At 48.9% G+C, this 13,830-nt stretch overlaps 2 protein-coding genes and 2 long non-coding RNA genes across 7 annotated transcripts in view; 1 reads left to right on the forward strand and 3 right to left on the reverse strand.

Annotated features, from left to right (window-relative positions):
- Positions 1-11,401, forward strand: part of LOC144331918 (uncharacterized) — a 184,348-nt gene extending 172,947 nt beyond the window's left edge. The window contains exons 5-6 of the long non-coding RNA XR_013399515.1: positions 7,145-7,273; positions 10,191-11,401. This is a non-coding gene — a long non-coding RNA (uncharacterized LOC144331918). The remainder of the gene's footprint in view (positions 1-7,144; positions 7,274-10,190) is intronic.
- Positions 1-13,830, reverse strand: part of LOC114670549 (immunoglobulin lambda-1 light chain-like) — a 349,019-nt gene that overhangs the window by 57,182 nt on the left and 278,007 nt on the right. The gene's annotated exons all lie outside the window — the stretch shown is intronic.
- The window catches only part of LOC106996055 (immunoglobulin lambda-1 light chain-like), an 801,838-nt gene that overhangs the window by 38,426 nt on the left and 749,582 nt on the right, over positions 1-13,830 (reverse strand). The gene's annotated exons all lie outside the window — the stretch shown is intronic.
- On the reverse strand, positions 1,555-6,331 carry LOC144331923 (uncharacterized). Its single transcript, XR_013399522.1, has 2 exons — positions 5,224-6,331; positions 1,555-3,068 (listed from the first exon to the last, which is right to left on the reverse strand). It is a non-coding gene; the product is annotated as an uncharacterized LOC144331923 (long non-coding RNA).

Genomic DNA, 13,830 nt, shown 5'->3' on the forward strand with positions numbered 1-13,830 from the left:
GTGCAAGGGGTGCAGGTTACCCATGAGAATATGAACATGAGAATTTGGAGGAGAAGGCAGGTCGACCTGAGGCTGCCTGCACATGACTCTGAGTTGTGGGTGGCCATGGGGGTTGATATCAGGGCTTGGCACAGGGGAGTGGGCTCACAGAATTCAAGGACAGCCTCTTTTTGCTGCCCACTTTAGGTACAGAGCCAACAGTCAGTGGTGGCTGCTGTTCCAATGTAAGAGACAGAAACACATACACCCAACAAATGTTTATCGCCACCCACTCTGGTCTGGGTCACGTTCCATGCTGGGAATTCAGCAGGAATGGGACACAGCGTTCTTGAAGTGAGTTGCTCATCATGTTGGTTCCACCGTTCAGTAAACACTGGGTTTGCAGACCAAGCAGATAGTCCCGACCACCTTCAACCCGAGCATTGTCTTCTATATTCACTGAAAGGATAGACCTGTGATCCCCAGGTCCTTCTCTTTTTCTTTTCTTTTTCTTTTATACTTATTTATTTATTTATTTAATTTATTTTATTTTGAGACGGAGTTTTGCTCTTGTTGCCCAGGCTGGAGTGTAATGGCTTAATCTTGGTTCATGCAACCTCCGCCTCCCAGGTTCAAGTGATTCTCCTGCCTCAGCCTCCTGAGTAGCTGGGATTACAGGCATGCGCCCCCACGCCCAGCTAATTTTTGTATTTTTAGTAGAGACGGGGTTTCTCCATGTTGGTCAGGCTGGTCTCGAACTCCCGACCTCAGGTGACCCACCCGCCTCTGCCTCCCAGAGTGCTGGGAATAATTACAGGCGTGAGCCACCATGCCCGGCCAATTCCCAGGTGCTTCTCAATGGAGACTGACCGTGTGGTTCAGGCCTGGTCAGTGGGATGGGAGGTCAGTGGGTGAGGTTCTTCTCAGGAAAGTTTTGCTCTTGTGAAGGAAAGAAACCCACTGGATTCATGAGGCACTTTTCCTCTTGAATATGGGAGTGATAGCTGGAGCCGCAGCAGCCACCCTGAGGTCTTACATCAGGAAGGATAGAAACAAAGCCAACATCATAGGGATGGTGGAACAGAAAGTGAGAAAGAGCCTGGCGTCTTCGTGAAAGTGGTGGGTATTATTGCAGGGAGAAATATGCCTTTAGCTGTTTGTGCATCTGATTTTCATATGTGTGCTCTTGTGGTTAAAAAGTATTGCTGGGCCGGGCGCAGTGGCTCAAGCCTGTAATCCCAGCACTTTGGGAGGCCGAGACAGGTGGATCACGAGGTCAGGAAATGGAGACCATCCTGGCTAACCCGGTGAAACCCCGTCTCTACTAAAAAATACAAAAAACTAGCCAGGTGAGGTGGCGGGCGCCTGTAGTCCCAGCTACTCGGGAGGCTGAGGCAGGAGAATGGCGTCAACCCGGGAGGTGGAGCTTGCAGTGAGCTGAGATCCGGCCACTGCACTCCAGCCCGAGACTCCCTCTCAAAATAAATAAATAAATAAAAAAGTATTGCTGACCCGTTAGGAAAATAATTAACACAAGTCAGTCAATTAATAAAATAATGACAGGAAAGAACCTTACAGTTACAAACATTATGCAGAAAATTTAAAAGATTTGGCCAGAAAATGACAGGCAGGACATATTATAATAAGAGCCAGGGGATACCTTAATGGGGAAGTGTCTCTGCAACCGCTGTCAGGACTGAAAGAAGGAATGAATGCCAGGAGCTGTGTGGGGAACGGTGGAGTTGGGTCCCTGTGGGAAGGGTCTGGTGTGTGTGAGGCTCTGAGAAGACAGTGGCAAACCTGAAAGGGGTCCCGGATTCAAGCCAGTTTAGGCTCACTGTGCTGTTTTAACAAATGAGTAATTTGGGCACAAGAGTCTTTGGTAGTCGTGTGTGATGAGGGAAAATTTCCAGGTAATTGGGTTCTTTGGTGGCTGCTTAGCACATACAGGGGCATCCAAGATGATGCTGCTAGGCCAGAAAAAGGGGAGGCTCAGGTGTGTTCAGCTGAGCCCAGTGGCTTCTTCCTAGTTCACCTGGGACTGAAGACACTCGGGGGAGTGGTTTCTCTCCTCCGCTCAGAGCCCATGATGAAGCCCTATGGGGAGCTACACTGTTGCCTGTGCCAGCTGCCTGGGGCCCCCTGTGGGTAAGCAGCACTTCTTACCCTGAAATTCTACAGATCTAGGACCTTGGAGCACAGAATCTGCAAAAAGCACTTGACAGAGAAGGAAAGGGACTGAGAGGGGTGTGACAATCCAAAGGTCACTTGCGATGGAGAGAAAAAAGGAGGACCATGGAGGCCCTGAACCCGTAACAATCGCCTCTTTCTGTGCATCTTGGGACCAGCCTGCCAGGGGAGGGCATGGGAAAATCCTCAGCCCAAATTATCAGGGTCCCTGTTGAGACAGCTTCTCCCCATAGACTCAGCTGCCTGTAGGGGGTGCTCTTGCCACAGTCTGGGTTGAAAGGGAGGGGAAAGACTTGGTCACCAATGCAGGAATCAAACTCTCTAGAGACATTTTCTGTCCTCTGAACCTGTGCGCCGGTCTCTGCAGAGGCTTGCATTTCAAGTGGCAAGATATTTGGACTTCAGATGAATTATTTGTGAAAACTACAATACAAATGGAAGTCTGACACCATTCTCCTGTTGCTTGGGCTGCAGGAGAAACAGGCAGAGTCAGTTGTAATGAAGGCCATGTCGTTGCTGAGGGTGGGTCAGAGCGACAGCCAGGTTGGGGGAGAGGCTTCTGTCCTGTGTCCCCATCTGTCCATGTCACTGCGAGTCACTGCCAGCTGCTCCCACTGCCATGATCTGTAGCACAGTAATAGCCTTGTCCCCAGCCTGGTCCCTGCTGATGGTCAGGGTGGCTGTGTTCCCTGAGTTGGAGCCAGAGAATCACTCAGGGATCCCTGATGGTTGGCTGCCGTCTTCATAGATGACCAGCACAGGGGCCTGTCCCGGCTTCTGCTGGCACCAGGAAGGATATTTATCCTCCAACATATCTCTAGAGCAGGTGATCCTGTCTGTCCGTCTCGGGGACACTGACATCGCGGGTGGCTGAGTCAGCTCATAGGAGGCCACGGAGCCTACAGAGAGAGAAAAGAGGAAAGCCTTAAAACTGAGAAACTGACCTCCAAGAAAATCTTCCCACGTGCCTGGCCTAGACACAGTTCCAGGGATGAAAGAGCCCTCAGGGCAGTGTGAGCACAGGACCACAGTGTGGGGGGATTTCAGCCCCCAGCCCATCCACCTGCAGCAGGGTCATGAGCATTCTGCCCACCACAGGCAGGGCCCTGTTGAGCTCACAGTCAGGGCCAGGCTGGACCCAGAGTCCTGGGGCTTGATGAATTGCTGAGACCCTGGGAGCAGCACCTGTGCAGTGAGCGAGGAGGCAGAGGGAGAGAGGGAAAAATTGGGGACTGGGGAGTCCAGCCTGACTCTATACTAGTGTAACGCACCCTGCTCTGCTCTGCCCAGTACAGCGAGGTTACAAATGTGGTGTTTCAGGGAGGTGGGGCAGGTGCAATTACTGTAACCCTGACTGAAGATTTAAATGCCTTTCTGTGAATCAAAGTTTTTGGAAGAAAGGAGAGAGCAGAATGAGCTGTAGGTTCTCTGCAAAGTGTCAAGGTGCAGAGAAACATTTGTGACCTCCTATAGGAACCCAGAGTTCCTGTGTATTTAAGAACCAAGACTGACGCTCTTTCCACCCAAGAGGAGAAACTACAACTCACTGGGAATACATGTGATGTTTCTGGCACTAAAGCTCAGTTGTCCACTTGCATCATCACCATCATCATCACCACCATCCTCACCACCATAATCATCACAACCAGCATCACCACCATCATCACCAGCATCACCACAACCATCACCACCGCCTCCATCACCACCACCATCACCACCGCCTCCATCATCACCATCATCACCACCGCCATCACCACCACTGCCATCATCACCACCACCAACTCCATCACCACCACCGCCACCACCTCCATCACCACCACCTCCATCACCACCAACGCCATCACCACCGCCATCACCACCACCGTCATCACCACCACCACCACCACCTCCTCCATCACCACCACCACCATCCTCACCACCACCATCATCACTAGCAGCATCACCACCACCATCTCCACCATCTCTATCACCGCCACCATCATCACAACTGCTATAACCACCACTGTCACCACCTCCACCACCACCTCCATCACCACCACTGACCTCACCACCAACATCATCACCACCGCCACCACCACCACCACCAACTCCATCACCACCACCATCACCACCACCTCCATCATCACCACTGCCATCACCACCTCCATCACCACCACCTCCATCACCACTGCCATCATCACCACCATCACCAACTCCGTCACCACCATCACCACCACCTCCACACCACCACCAACTCCATCCCCACCACCACCATCACCACTGCCATCACCACCACCACCACCACCACCAACTCCATCACCACCACCACTGCCATCACCACCACCACCACTGCCATCATCACCACCACCACCACCACCTCCAAACCACCACACCACCACCATCACCACCACCATCACCACCAGCATCACCACCACAACCATCGCATCATCACCACCATTACCATCACCACCTCCATCACCGCCACCGCCATCATTGCCGTTATCATCATCATTATTATTATTATCTCTATTTTAGTTATTTTATTTCATCACAAAGGTTTGGAGTTTCTGGTGGGAGGATTTCTACAATAGCCTAGAGTTTTGATGAAATAGTCTAGAGTTTTGATGAATAGTCTAGAGTTTTGATGAAAGGCGAAGCCCATTCCCATCATGCAGAAAACATGCTCTTGGCGAAGGCTCTTTCCTGGATTCTCTCTGAGGAAGAACAGGATTCTAAGAACTCTGCCCCTCATTCAGATGCCTCTCAAGTTTCTCTTTAATTTATAGGGCCCTTTTATCTGTATTATTGAATTAGAAAAAAACCCTTAAAGTCAGTGTATGCTTTCTCATTTCTCAGAAAGTTAAGTTGAGAACAGAAAGACTGAATTGCTCAAGACAATAGAGAAAAGCAATGGCAAATCCAGGAGTTAATCCAAGTGTCCTGAATTTGCTTTGAGGATCAGGGCTTGACCAAGGCAGGGAAGGAGGGGGTGTAAGGGTAAGGCTGGCAGCAGGGCTGTGTCCACCTGGTACACTGCCATCTCCCATCATGGCCTGGGCATCGTGAGGCACTCACCTCAGCCTGCAGGTGGTGGGATCAGCAGGGCCGTGCCGCAGGTTAGAGCTGGATAATCTGTGGGGATTGGGGTGGGAGCCTTGTATTGGCACTCTACATGGCCTGGCTTCATTCCTGCTCCTTCTCTCTGTTCTGTAGCCTGCCCTACTCCTGGAGCAGGTGGGGCACAGGTATCTCATGGCCACCTCTGTTGGGAGCAGCTGAGACTTTAGAAGACCAAAGAGCCTGCAAGTTCACGAATATGTGCAGCTCACTGTCGGCAACTTCTAGGCTGAGTTCAGGATTATGGCCAGGCTTAGGGTCCTGTGGAGGTTGAGCCTGAGGTCAGGACCCACACCGGTGCAGAGAGTGAGGAAGAGAGGGGTGGAGACACACCCAGAGCTCTGCTTCCTGCAGCCCACAGATACAAGCAGGAACCTCGCAGGTGCATTTTCTAGTTAAGGGCTCATTGGTGTCTGGTGTCTCAGTTTCCTTGGGCATGGCCTGAGGTTGCCACTGCTGAGTGACCATCTGCCAACAGCAGGGACCAGCAGGAAGATCCCTATAGGATGCCCTTCTCTGCAGGAAGCAGGAAAGCATCTGGCTGGGATAAATTTCATTAGAGCTCTTCCATCATGGCAGGAATAGCTCTTTTTTTGGTAGCATAATTGACATTTACTCTCGAGAGGGATTTGCTTTCTTTGGCTGCAATGCTTCTGCCAAAACCATTATCCCTGAACTACACAATGCCTCAGCCACCGTGACGGTATTCCACAGGGGGCTCTGATAAAGGAACTGATTTGCAAATGAGGCCAGGCGCGGTGGCTCAAGCCTGTAATCCCAGCACTTTGGGAGGCCCAGACGGGCAGATCACGAGGTCAGGAGATCGAGACCATCCTGACTAACCCGGTGAAACCCCGTCTCTACTAAAAAAAAATACAAAAAACTAGCCAGGTGAGGTGGCGGGTGCCTGTAGTCCCAGCTACTTGGGAGGCTGAGGCAGGAGAATGGCGTGAACCCGGGGAGGCGGAGCTTGCAGTGAGCTGAGATGCGGCCACTGCACTCCAGCCTTGGCGACAGCCCGAGACTCCGTCTCAAAAAAAAAAAAAAAAAAAAAAAAAAAAAAAAAATGAAGGGCTGCCATGGGCCCGTCCTCATAGAATTCAAGTGTTTTGCCATCATCCCCAGCATTCTGAGGCATGTGGCTTCAATGAATGGTTTAATGGCTGTTAGAAGACTCATTTACTATGCCAGTGAGGTGGCAAGGACATGTATGATTGGGACTATGTCTTCCAGGATGGGGTATATTTTGTCAGTGGCTAATATGTGGCACTGTTCCTCCCATAGCCAAAATTCATGGTCCAGGAATCAAGGAGTGAGTCGGAGTGGTTCCACTCATTAATGTCCGTAGTGACCCGCTGACAAAAATGTACATCTTCTCCCTTGACATTCTGCTCAGCTGGACTTGAGGTCTCAGTTGTTCTGCCAAACCCCAATTCACTGCTGACTTCCCCTTTGCAGAGCCTGGCTGGAGGGCTGGAGGGAAGGACAGCCTGGGGCCGGATCCAGGTGACCTGGGCCAGACCTGTTCATGGCTTTGTCCACAGTCCTCCTGGGGCTGGAAGAAAAGGAAGACAGAATTTGGGAAGGGGTTTGTGTCTGTCTCACTTCCCCATCTGCCTGAGTCAACGTGGATTGAGTACTACTGCTGCCACTCAGTTGACATTAATAGCCTCATCCTCGGCTGGGTCCCACTCATGGTCAGGGTGACTGTCTTGGCTGATCTGATCTAGACCCCGATAATCACTAAGAGACCCCGAGGACTGGGAGTGATCTGTGTGTAGGGCCAGCACAGTGATCTGGCCTGGCTTTAGCTGGTACTAATGATCATAATTTTCCCCACTGTATTTCCACAACTGGTGATCCTGGCCATCCGTCTCAGGGACACTGACAGCAATGACTGCTGTGTCAGCTCATCGGATGCCATGGAACCCGTGAAAGAGGGGAGGAGAGAGGGCTTAAAGATGAAGAACCTATTCCCAGAGGATCGCACCCTGAGGCTGTGCCTGAGGTGAGCTCAGGGTTCTGGGCAGTCTCAGCTCAGTGGGAGCTGAGCCTAGGGAAGGGCCTGGGGGCAGCACCTGAGTAAAGAGTGAGGAGGGGGAGCAGATGAGGGGTCCAGTCCATGGTGAGATACCTAGAGCTCTGTCTCCTGAGCCCACAGCACATCTGGGCTTCCCAGGTGTCTCTTATCCTCTCTCAGGAGGCCCTTTGGGGCAGTGAGTGTTTGGTGTTTATGCAAATGCACATCCTCTTGGACTCCTCTTTGAGGGATGTCACTCAAAGCAGCTGTGGGGGCAGCGCAGGAGACCAAGGAGGAAGAGGTGGGTTCCCCAGCTTCCTCCATCTGCTTCTCTGGTCAGAAAATCAGCCTCAACTTCCAAGGCCCCTGGTCACAGTCACCATCCCAGGGTTTGGCCACACAGCCACTGTCCCAAACCTCTCTGGTCTGTGTTCTGTCCTGGACCAGGCTCAGCAGGGCTGTGGACCTTCCAAGAGCCTGGGCTGGGGCTGAGCTGGGCCCTGCTCAGAGATCATTGATGACACCTGACTCAGCAGCAGGTAGACCAGGGACCCATCGTCTTCCTCTTCTTTGTCCTCTCTGGGCTCTCCAAACTCACTTGGTCCCTCCTGGTCATTTCATCAGAATGAGGCTCTGAGTCATTAGGATCACTGGTAGTCTTTCCTGTGTGGCAGTTTGCTCGGTGAACCACCACCTGCTTTTCTGTGGATGCATCCCAATGTCTAGCCTCCTTTCACATATGGTGTTGCTCCTTCTATGACATCCCCATCCCTCAAAGTAGGCTAAAAATTGGCATTCTTGGTTCTTCACTTCTTTACTGTTTTTCTCATCAATGTATTATGTAAACTCGAAAAAGTACCAAAAACCCAGACCGAACTGAGAAGTCAACTTTATAAGCTCCTTGTTCTCTGTCAGAGTCCTAAGCTCTCAGTATGTGCACAGACCACGAACTCTGGAGGGTGGGTGGTCCCTGGTCCCTCTACCCAGGCAGATCGTGTCACTGAGACAAGGATAGCTCTGGAGTCAGAGCTGTGGCTTAAGGCAGGTGAGAATCCCTGTCTCTCTGGAGAGCATCTCAGGAGGCTGGAGATGCCCACCCAGCACCAGGACCCTGAATGTGCCATGCCACCCACCTGAGACTCCCCTGAGCACAGGAGCTGCCCACTGAGTCACAGTGTGCCTGGAGCTGGAAGGAGAGGCAGAGGGAGGAGTCAGGCATCTCTGGAAGTGCCTAGGACAGAGGGCTCAGCTCCCCAGGACACTGCTGGACAGGGAGGGACGAGGCCCTGAGATTGACAAGAGGCTCAGGCAGATATCCTAGGAGAAGGACTAGAGCCCTGGGAGCCCTGTATCCTCACACTGCTCCCCTCCTAGAGCACCTCAACCTCGGGCGTCTCCTTGGGAATCCCAGCCCTGTGGGAGCTGCCCAGACTGACACCTGGGCCCAGCTCCTCTGGCTGCATTTCCCGGGTGAGGCCCTCACTGTGCCAGGGCTCATGGCAATGTTCTGAAATGACACTGTGTGAGTCTCACCCTCAGATCACGGTCACTGTAGCTAGAAACAATAGGATGGACTGTGGAGAGTCCTGTGGACCTCCCCGGGGCTTCTTCCCTCTTAAACACCACCTGGGAAGCCGCAGCCTCTTCCCTGGCTGCTCCTAGCTGCGGCTCTGCTGCCCCCTGCTGGTGGTTGAGACTCAGCCCAGGAGCTTCCATCCTACAGATGACGGTGCAGCACTTGTCACCTGGGAAGGTGGGGACCAGGGAGTTTGGCCTCACTCTGTGCCTATGTGAACCACTGTGGTCTTCTCACCACAGCACAGAAAGATCCTGTGTATCATTTCAGGAAGGTGGGGAAGGTGCAATTCTGATAACGGTGTCTCGGGCTGAAATGTTATTTGGTCCATGGTTTTTGATTGTAGACTGGAGAATGCAGGATAACCTGTTGCTCTTCTGTGATAAACATAAAAGTCCAGAGAAATGCAGTGTCACCCTACAGGAACCCTCAATTCCTAAATATATAGGAACTAAGACTGATGCCCCCCACTCTATAAGAAAAGCTGCATTGAGGCCAGGCACAGTGGCTCATGCCTGTAATCCCAGCACTTTTGGGAGGCTGAGGCAGATGGATCACGAGGTCAGGAGTTCAAGCCTGGCCAAGATGATGAAACCTCGTCTCTACTAAAAATACAAAAAACATAGCCGGGCATGGTGGTGGGTGCCTTTAATCCCAGCTACTCAGGAGGCTGAGGCAGAGAGTTGCTTGAACCTGGGAGGCAGAGGTGGCAGTAAGCCTAGATCATGCCACTGCACTCTGGTCTAGGCAACAGAGTGAGAATCCGTCTATTTAAAAAAAAAAAAAAAAAAAAAGCAAAGCTGCATTGGAATTGGTAATGTGATGTTTCTGCCACTAGACCTTAGTTGTGTACTTAAATCATTATCATCATCCTTGCCATCTTTTCCTCTATTATTTTTATTTCATCCACACCATTCATAGTTGGTGGTGGGAGGATTTCTACACATCCTTGTGTGTTGTTTTAAGAAAATTGGGAATATCCTGCTAATACACCTGGGAACATGCATTCCCGCACTCCACAAAAACGTTTCCTTTGCTGAGCTTCATGAATTCCCACAGAAATGAACAGGACTCCACCAACTGGGCTCCACTCTCTGAGATTCACATATTCCATCTTTAACTAATAGGTCCCTTTCAAGTCTTTTTGGATTTTTTTTAAAAGAAAACAGTTTCATAACCATAGTATAAGCCTTCCAGTTGTAAAGATAAAATTGAGGCCAAGAGAACTAATGCGCAGGGTAACAGAAAAATTTGTTAAGAGCAGCAGTTGTTCTTGTACCTTGAAACTTTGTTCAATATGTTTTTTCCCTTTGTTAATTTATTTTGTAGATTCTTCGGGACACTGTACATTTAGAATCCTGTGATGTGCAAATAAGGATGATTTTACGTCTTCATTTCCATCCTAGATACTTATTATTTCTTTCTTTGCCTAAGCACTTTGACTAAAACTTCTGTACAACGTCAAATAGTGGTTGTGAAGGCGCAGGAGTCCTTGTTTTGTCTCTGATCTTAGTAGGGAAGCTTTAACTCTTCTACCATTTAATGTGATGTACATTGTAGCTTCAGGTAAAGGCCCTTTATCAGTTTGTGGAAGTTTCCTTCTGAATTTGCTGAGAATTTTTATCAGGAAAGTGTGGTGAATTTTGCTAAATGCTTTTTCTACATCTACTTAGATAATCATATGCTTTTTCTGTCACTCTGTTAATGTTTCACATCGATTCATGGTCTTATGTAGACCTATCCTTGAAATCCTGTATTTCTCTTATGGTTGGATTTGGTTTATTTTGTTGAGGATTTTTGCATGCTTATTCTTAAGGAATACTAGCCTTTAGTTTTTTGTTTGTTTTTTAATTATACTGTTCTTGTTTGCCTTTTGTATCAGGTTAATGTTAGGCTCTTAACTGCTAGAAAGTGCTTCCTCCTAATCTATTTTGGAAAGAGATTGAGTATATTGGTATCATTTCCTCTTTTAAGTCACTATCAGAATGGCCAGTGAGGGCATCTGGTTTTGAGCTTGTTGTTTTGGGAAGTTTCCGTTACTGATTTAATTTCCTGCTTTTCTATGCTTCTGTTAATTTCTTTCTATTTCTTCTTGGATCAGATTGTTGATTGTGTTTTACTATGAATATGTCCGTATCTCCTAAGATTTGCCATACAGTTGCTTATGTATTTATTTAAATTTCCATAAGGTTGGTAGTTTTGTCCCAAATTTCTGATTTTAGTTCTGTCTTTTAAGATCTGAAGTCTACCTACGTTGTTAATTTGTTGCTATTTTTAAAATACCAGCTTCTCATTCCATTGATATTTACAGTTTTTCTCTTCTCTATTTTTTTATGTCTGTTCTAATGATGATTTCCTTCCTTTTGTGGGCTATGGTTTAGGTTTTCTTTTCTTTTTGTTGTTCCATGAATTGTAAATTTGGATTGTTAATCAGAGCTGGGAAGGAGCACGCTTGTCTCCAAAACAGAAAAGTGCTGAGAAGAATCGAGCACAGGCTGAACTAGGTTTCCCCAGCCTACTACACTCACTGCAGACTCTTTATCATGTATCACATTTCTCCACGCTATCTTCTATTCACCTAACCACATAAAAAAATACACAGGTTTAAACTTTCCTTTGGATATAGGGGTCTCTAGCTAATAAACCTAAGTCGAATAGAAGAAAAAAATATTTTTCCTCCCCTGCACTTGCTTCATTCCATGGTGGTTTTAGATGATGCCCTGTGTGACTTCAGTTTCAAAAAAGAAAAAAAAAAAAACAACAAACTTGAGGATTGTTTTATGGCCAAAAATGGGGTTCATTCTGGGGAATGTTGCATGTGCACTGGAGAAGACTGTGATCCACTGTTGTTTTGTGGAGTGTCTTCTACATGTGTGGCAGGTCTAATGGTTTGTAGTGTTGTTCAAATTCTTTATTTTCTGTTCTCTCTAGATGGTCTGTTTATTTTTTAATTCTTTATTTATTTTTAAGACAGAGTTTCTGTCTCCCAGGCTGGAGTGCAGTGGTGACATCATCACTCACAGCAACTTTCACCTCCTGGGTTCAAGCAATTCTCCTGCCCCAGCCAGTAGAGTAGCTGGGTTTACAGATGTCCACCACCATGCCCAGCTTTTGTATTTTTTTTTTTTTTTAAGCAGAGACAGGGTTTTGCCATGTTGGCCAGGCTTGTCTGAAAACTCCTGACCACAAGTGATCTGCCCACCTCAGCCTCCCAGAGTGCTGGAATTACAGGCCTGAGCCATCGCACTTGGCCTAGACGGTCCATTCATTATTAAAAGTGGGGAAATGAAGTCTCCAACTTATATTACAGATCTACATATTATTTTTGTCTCAAATCGGTCTTCATATATTTTAAAGAGCTATCTCTTGGTACAGATCTGGGTATAACTATTATATCTTCTTGAGTAATTGATTATTTTCTCAATTATAACACCCTTGTCTCTTCTAAGCATTTTTAACTTAAAAGTCTATATTGTCTGAAATTACTTTCTACCCCTGCTCTCTTACTATTCATATTTTCGCTGTTTTCTCTTTTAACCTATTCGTGTCTTTGGGTCTCAAGTGATTTGCTGTGAAAAGCATATAAATAGGATCATGTTTAAATCTTGTTTTAAATATAATTCTGTCATTTTTGCCGTCATTGAGAAATTTAATCCAGTAACATTGAAAGCACTCTCTGATAAGGAAGACCTTCTGGCTTGTTGCTATTTGTTTTCTGTATGTCTTTTATCTTTTTGTTTTGTTCCTAAATTAACCCAATAATTGGTTTACTTTTACTGATTTTCCCCAGAGTTCTGTTTTGAATTTCTCTTTTTACCTTCATGTTTTCAATTATTTCCTTAGTGCACAGTTTTCAAAGGTGCTGTGGTATTAATTATTCATCTCTTGCTAATGAAAACATGGCTTTGGAGGTGTGCCCCCCGCCCCCCTCCAAATAACATCTAGGGCTCAGGGAAAGCCTGGCCTTAAGGTCAGGGAGCTGATGACCCCTGAATAAAATGGGGGGTCACTATGATATCCTCCATGGCTATTTAGGGAACACCCAGTGTGTGCCAGGTTCGGCTGGCCTGGGAGAGAGTGCAGTGGACACTGGTCACCAGGCAGGCACAGGGGGCTGTCCACACCCCTCCACAGTCAGGCCTGGGGAATGGGTTGGGGGGTCTGACCTGGAGGAGGGAGGAACCAGCAGGAAGAGCTGGTTTGGCAGCAGAGCCACCTCTTGGAGGAGAGAAACGGAGACAGAGGCCACCCTGGCCAGTGCCAGAGGACAGTGGCTACATGTCTGGGCACCCAGGCCAGAGGCCCAGCAAACCCCCACAGGGTGGGTGGGTGAGGCCCTGTTCTAAGTCATTTGATGGTCCTCTCAGATGCTGCTGGATCCCAGAGGGAGACGGAGCCTGCAGGTCGTGCGTGGAACCCAGGCGTGCCGTACCCTACTCCTAACGTGCCCTAAAGCCAAAACCAGCCACGTGGTGGTGCCACACCAGAAAGGGCCAGCCTGCCAAGCAGTCAGGGGCAGATGGGAGCAACTTGGGAAGCAGCAGCAGGAGCTTCCAATCCCTCTGCCTCCACTTCTCCAGCAGACCGTATACACCCTGCCCAGCTGTGTGCATCAGGGAGGCTGGCGCCAGGCCTCGGGCACCCGAGCCCAGACTGGGCATCGCTGTCCTGTAGCTGATCCTCGGTGCTGATAGGAACCACGAACAAGGCTGGGTCCAAGGCCCTGTGGACTGGGCTCCCCATCCTTAGGGCCCAGAAGCTCCTCTTCCTGCAGTTACCTGGGGCAACCCTAAGCTCTGTGGGGAGGCCTGGAGCATTTGTTTTGTTTGTCCATTCATTTAATTATCCACAGATGTTCTTGAGCTGGCCAGCTGGTTCCTGGGTAGAGGGGATGCTGATGCCATCACTTCCTGCCTGGCCAGGGGGTCTGGGAGGCTCAGAAAAAGCCTGAGCTGCTGTGGGAGCAGGT

This window comes from Macaca mulatta, chromosome 10 (assembly GCF_049350105.2).
Source record: "Macaca mulatta isolate MMU2019108-1 chromosome 10, T2T-MMU8v2.0, whole genome shotgun sequence".
NCBI lineage: Eukaryota > Metazoa > Chordata > Mammalia > Primates > Cercopithecidae > Macaca > Macaca mulatta.